Below are 7,209 nucleotides of genomic sequence, written 5' to 3'. Positions count from 1 at the left end.
AAACTCTCCTTTGCTTGGCATTAGTTAAAATCACACTGGGCATGGCTACATGTGCATAATAAGGCGAAGCAATAAACTCTGGTACATAGCGTTTATTGCTCCTGGGCACCGCATTTACATATACATCTGGGACTGCAGCACATTGAACCAAGGCAGAGCAGCCCCAGCTGGCATGGGGTCCTAGGGGTCAGCCTGCCAGCCTGGGGCTGTTTCGACCCAGCTCAACATGTTAGAGGGGCAGGCTAGGGCACGAGGGTGCTCTGGTGTAGGGCTAGCTGGCAGGCAGCCGCTGCACTGAAGCATCCTGGTGCCCCAGCCAGCCAGGTCAACATCTACACATGCACTGATGAGCATGAAAAACTCCGCAGTAGGATAGTACTTGTATTTCAAAGGACTAACCTACTGTGACGTTTATTATTTTCCTGCGGCCTAATAGGGCCACACATATAGACACTGAGACATTTACTGTTCAGCTAATTAGGCAATTCCACAGTAAGTGTCTCATGTAGCGACATCCACTGTTATTAAGCGGGAAAAGATCCCCTTTGATTCCTAATAGCCCCTTTCATTAGGAAAACTGGCTTATAAAAGCTAAATTGTTTCTTTATTTGGTAATTGTTACTTTCTTCGTTTCTCTCAGATTGGACAGCAATAGCAGTTTCATTGCTTCTCATAGTAGGCACCACATGCAGATTCTCATCCATTAGCGCAATGCTGCAACATTTATTTTTCAAAAAAGGAGTGTTCAAGTGTAAGGACCTACTGAAATCATGATTTCACTATTTTCACAGAAACTGCAATTTCAGGCAGGCCCTGCAAAAAAGCACATCCTCCACACTTTAGGTAGGTTCCCTTAAAAAAAAAAAAAAAAAAAAAAGCTTGCTAAAAATAAAATGATGGCTCCCTCCAAGGAGCCAGCAATCCTTGTGGACACTGTGGCCTGGCTGCACAACCCACTGAGGGGGGAAGAGCGGAAAGGGACTGCCCTAAGACAGACAGCCCTCAAACTAATCAGCAGTGAGAGTCAGGGTCACCAGGTCCCCTTGGCCAACTGGGGGGGATGGCCACCACACTCCACCCACCAAAATGGCTGCCTGGCCCACAGTCTGCCCATGAAATCAGCAGCAGCCACCTTGAATTTAGTAGTCCCCTGTTATGTGTGATGCATTTGTTGGTGGTCTTTTAAAAACATGTTTAAACTAGACAGAACTTAAAAAAATACTTCATGAATTTGTGTGTCTTGATTTTTAGTTCTGCAACATTTATTATAACCCTATCTATATAGTTTATTATACTGACCTCAAACCAGATCTTACAAACCTCACCAGAGAAAAATTCCTAACATTTATAGTAGGGATTTCCTTAAAAAGTACTGCTGGACAGATCCCATAATCGTATCTCTTTCAAAAAATGCACATGGTAACTTTCTGTGGGATGGGGAAAACAGTTTTATTTTACAATAACATTTGCTTATTCTGCTAGCAGTGTCATTTCCTGGAACACGTTCTAGTTTAGCATACAGAAGACTGATGTATATGCCTATTACTGAGCACATGGTAAATGTGTTCTTTGGGGCTATTTAAAAAAATGTTCTTCATTTGTTAAGGGTAAAAAGAAATTAACATTTACACATATAAAAACAAGTCTTCCCAGCAGGAGGCACCTGCAGTAAATTATCCCCCATGTCATGTAGCAGCTTTTGTGGACATATTGTGTGATACAAACAGCAAAAATTAAAGTGAAGAACTGTTCTTGTGAACAAATTTGACAAAGCTGGAGCAGTAGGTCATATCATTACAATAAAACTAACTGCTACTTGTAAAAGCTGATACTTTGAAGAGCCAAAGCCACAGGAAAAAAAGTGCTGGCCCTGCCACTGGGAGATGAAAAATTGGAATTCTTTGGCCATTGAAAAACTGGGGCCACATGTGTTAATTGTAGATGAATCTATTCTACTCAACAGTCCTGCTACCTGCCCAGAAAAACTTTGGGATCCATCCTACAGTGCTTAATCAAAATTCATGTTGACCTCAGGACTGGATTCTACATTCACCTTACAGGTAAATGATTGATGTCAAATTAATATCTGCCATTAAAATGAAGCTTTTCTTTTATTTAAAAAATAATAAAATAACTGAGAATATCTGTCTTCCATCCCATTCTGGGTACTCAGGCAAATAGTTTCTCTCTGGGACTGCTATAACTGTCTAATGACAGTCCTTCATGCAGTAGTGTAATGACGGGTGGGCAACCAGGACACCAGCCTCAGGCACTCATGTAGATGGGGCACAAGAACTGCCATCTCAGCTGGCCTGGCCACTGCTGCTGCCCAGGGAGCAGACTGTTGTAGTCCATGCATTTCAAAACAGATTTTGGCACTTAAAAGGTCAAGACCAAGCAGCTCATGCCAGGATATATGAGCATAATAGTAGTTTCATAGTTTCTAGGGTCAGAAGGGACCTGAACAGATCATCAAGTCCAACCCCCTGCCCTGGGCAGGAACAAGTGCTGGGATCATAATACCCCAGCCAGATATCTATCCAACCTCCTCTTGAAGACCCCCAAGGTAGGGGAGAGCACCACCTCCCTCGGCAGCCCATTCCAGGGCCTGGCAGCCCTAACCATAGAGTAATAACTCCTGATATCAAACCTGCTCTCAATCAATTTGTGGCCATTATTCCTTGTTATCCCAGGTGGTGCCTGGGAGAACTGAGCCTCACCTATTTTCCGCTGGTCCCCCTGGTGAGTTTATAGAGGGCCACCAGATTGCCTCCCAGTCTTCTCTTGTGGAGACTGAATAGATTCAGGCCCTTTAGTCTAGCTTCATAGGGCCTGGCCTGCTGCCCCCTGACCATGTGAGTGACCCTCCTCTGGACCCTCTCAAGGTTAGCCACATCCCTCTTGAAGAGCAGTGCCCAGAACTGGATGCAATACTCCAACTGCAGCCTGACCAGCACCGCATAGAGGGGAAGGAACACCTCCCTGGACCTGCTTGTGATGCATCTGTAGATGCACGACAAGGTGTGGTTAGCCTTACTGACCAATTCCTCATTGGTGGCTCGTGTCCATCCTGAAGTCAACAATGACTCCAAGATCCTTTTCAGCCACTGTGTTGTTGAGAAGGGTGTTCCCCAGCCAATAGATGTGTTGCTGGTTCCTTCTCCCTAGAAGCAACACCTTGCACTTGTCTGCACTGAATTCCATCCTATTCTCATCTGCCCACCCCTGTAACCTGTCTAGATCTAGCTGGATTCTGTCCCTCCCCTCTAGTGTGCCCACTTCTCCCCACATCTTTGTGTCACCAGCAAATTTGGACAGCACGCTTTTGACGCCCACCTCCAAGTTGCTGATAAAGATGTTGAATAGCACAGGCCTAGGGACTGAGCCCTGAGGAACTCCACTGCCCACAAACCTCTGAGTCGAAAATGACCTGTCCATCACCACTCTCTGAGTGCGACCATTGAGCCAATTTGCCACCCACCTGACTGTGTAGGGATCAATGCTGCAGTCACTTAGTGGTTTTTTATGAGAATGGGTGAGAAACAGTATCAAAAGCCTTCTTGAAGTCCAGGTAGATGACATCCACCTCAATGCCTGCATCCAAGGACTTTGTCACCTGGTCCTAAAAGGAAACAGAACCAGAAGTACTTCCAGTCCACTTCCGGGTCTGCTGCCAAGCATGCTGGGGGGCCCCATGTGCTTCTGTGGGACACTCCATGCACCCCAGCATTGCAGCGTTCATGACCACCTGCTACCTGGAGGTATGTAGAAAAAACAATTAAAGCTGCGTCTATGTCCGAACCGCCGAATCTTTCCAAATCTCTCTGAGTCGATTCAAAGGGTTCCAATTCGATTCAGAGAAATTAAAGGGTCGTATGATTTGATTCAGATTCAGAGATTCAGTCACCAAATCGGGCTGGATCTCCATCCAATCAAATCAGGGACCAAAGCTTCGCACAGCCCTAATGCAGACCTTACACATAGATCCCTAGTTAAGTCACTCTAAGTTCTGAACTGTACAGACATTCCCTGAAGGTTAGATCAGTTAAAAAATGGCCAATCTGATCCCACCACACCCCATGGACCCCACCAATTCCCCACCATGGAGCTGCTAGCCCCTCATTCCTGCCAATCTCCCCTGCAGAGCTGCTACCCCACCCCCCACATACACCCTTCCGTCTCCCAATCCCAACTTATTATGATCAGGCTCCTGGCACTGGTAAATGTCAGTAAAACCAGCACTGGGAGCAGTTTGGTGGGATCAGAGGGGTTAAAAAGAGTTGGGGGACTCAAATCAGAGCATCAGAGAGGTTCTCCAATCCTGCCAAACCCCCCATTCTCCCAAGCCCTCCATGGAGCCCACTAGCCCCCCAAGCCCACTAACCTCCCCCCCTCCCAAGACTCTGCTAGGCCCACAATCCTCCCAGAGCCTCCCAAGGACTCCACTACTCCCCCAATTCTGCCAATCCCCCCATTGTCCCACTAGCCCCCGCAATCCCTCCCACCCCTCCCCACACCTATTTGCAATGATTTTTAGGAATTACCCTCTCTCTATTACCAAGCCAAAAAAATAAATTATTTTCCCTCCATGGAGTGATCTTCCCAAGATTTAGGTACAACTTATTACAGCTGATTCGAAGAGAGAGAGAAAACAACAACAGAGCGCTTAAAACAACAGAAAATAGATACTCTTAGAGCTCAATCCTACATCCCACTCATCTAATCAGTGGTGAGAGGCTGGGATGACCACCATCTTGGATGGGTCGGTGGTGCCCACCACTAGCAGGCTGTGCAGCCAGGCTGCAGTGCCCATGAGGACTTTTGGCTTCTACTGGGGAGCTAGCATTTTTTATAGCAAGTTTTTTTTGTTTGTTTGTTTGATGGGTTTTTTTGCAGTTTTCACAGGACATTGCCTGTTTTTGCAGACAGTGCCTGGTTTTGCAATTTCCACAAAATCCTGAATTGAGTAGGTCCCTAATTATAACAGCACAAGTACATGAAATGGTACTCCAGATGACAATTTCTCACTCAGCATAATGTGCTTTTTTACCATACACTTCCACACATGGAAGATATGGAATGGGAGCTCTGTTCCTCAGATCAAACTCTTCATGTTGAAATTTTAAAAAGGCATGAAATTGCCTTTGTCTTTTTCCATGCTCCCTGTATTGTGCATCAGAAGTAATCAGTTGGATATTGTCTTGTTCTTTGGTAGCTGTGCAGACACTGTCAGGCTGTAGGGGTCACATGGGGGTTTGTCTTCATTCAGACAACTTTGCCCCTCAGGTGTTTTGGTAAATTTTCCTTTAGATGTTTTCCAGTTCAGCACCAGTCACAGATTTGGTCTGATACATCAAGTTAGTCAAGGAGATGTTTGGTCATAATTCTTTCTATGCTTCAGCAGTCTTCTCTCTGTATTAGTTTTGTTTCCTTCCACCTTTTCTGCAATACAGTAGGCCCATGTGACATCTACATATAGTTCTTCAGTACAGCACATGGGATGGACTTTTGTTTTTGATATGCGAGTGATGAACCCAAAACTCTCTCTTAGAAAACCCAATCTCCCACCTGAGACCTCATGCCAAGTCAAGTTTTGAGAGTTAGAAGACCTGGTTACCATACAGTGGCTGCGTCTACAGAAGATACTAACTGTGCTTTAGCCTGATACTACTGCACAGTAGCGTCATGCCACAGTAGTGACATGACACTACTGTACGGTAGTATTAGGTTACTGCGCAGTAGTGTCACAAAAAAGATGTCTGTTGGCTCTACTACTCAGTAACTCAGGTTACTACACAGTCATCTAGTACTTGTTTATACAAGCACTAAATGACTGCTCAGTCAGCATCTCATATAGACGTGGCCAGGGACTAGCACTATGACTCTGCATTTAAAAGTCCAGAAGTTTCCACTTTCTGGATGGGCGTTGTATACTTCTCAGACAGGCCCTCCTACTCAAAACCCGATCATGGTCCTTGTTAAATCAGGGAACAATCATGCTGTTCTGTGATAACTTTACTCAGCTTCGCTACATTGGGTATGACAACTCAGGTACCTGGGCTTATTACTCCCTGAAGGCAAAAGGCCCCTTAGGTTAATCATTGTTTTAGTAAGCTTTAGGAATTTATTCCATATGACAGGCTTATTTAAACATATAAAAAACACAGTGTCTACCTCAGACAGATTACTATTCACATAGAAGACAAAATAAAACAAGCAAATAGAGATGAGAGCACAAGGAGAATTTTTAGGGGGAAAAACTGACCACTCTGTCTTGCATTGTCACCAGAATTTAAATAGGAAACATGTTTCCAAAATGGCAGTGACAAAAATGTTAGTTATCAGAGAAATCAATTATTCTATAATTTATAATAAGAGAAGTCAATAATTATCAATTATTATTGACAGTATAAAAATATATACAAGGCCTACATTAATGGGTGCCTTTGAAATCATTAAAATGCTATAGCTAAGTCAGAAGACACTGTTATTTAAATGTTAAACAGATGGGACACATCTGTAAATATGTTAAACACCTGGGCAGTCCAAAACTTTAGCTAGTTAGGAGGTAATATTAGAACCCATCCACACAGAAATTTTAGATTGTGTTGAAACCTGTTCCTTCAAGTGGATTATAACTGTAGTATAGCTAAAGATCTATTAATTCAGAGTTATATCCAGTTTTGGACACAAAGATGCAGCTAGCAATCTGAAGTGATATACAGAAGAGCCAAACCAATGTCTCTCCTCCCTTTCAAATGTATAGTCTCTTAAAGATAGGTGGGCCATTTTATCCTAGTACCATTCCACACACACTTATACTGCAGGTGCATATTGAGGTGCAGACTTAGCAGCATAAGAGGCCTGATGAAAGCCAAAAATAATAATATGACAATATGCCATACCATAAGTTGATTCCTGAAAAGAAGGGAAAACATGCAGCACTGCTCTAGGTGACCTTGAAAATGTTCAGCCTCTCTGCCTGCAATTCCCATGAAAATTAACAGTCTTTAAATAGTCTGCCATCCTAGACAGCCACCTGTTTTTCCACAGGTTAGAACTCTCTTTGGCTACCTGTTGTCCACAGTCCCTCTCCCCATTCATGGAAAATGAAAACATCTGCACTCCCAACTGCCATCAAAAACTCTTTAACCAATTCTTCACCTCCGTTTTCTTGTGCAGGGACTGGGACTTCCCCACTGTGATGCC

Source organism: Gavialis gangeticus, unplaced genomic scaffold (assembly GCF_001723915.1).
Source record: "Gavialis gangeticus isolate Ggan-Ray unplaced genomic scaffold, GavGan_comp1, whole genome shotgun sequence".
Lineage (NCBI taxonomy): Eukaryota > Metazoa > Chordata > Crocodylia > Gavialidae > Gavialis > Gavialis gangeticus.
Note: the sequence above shows the minus strand (reverse complement) of the source record.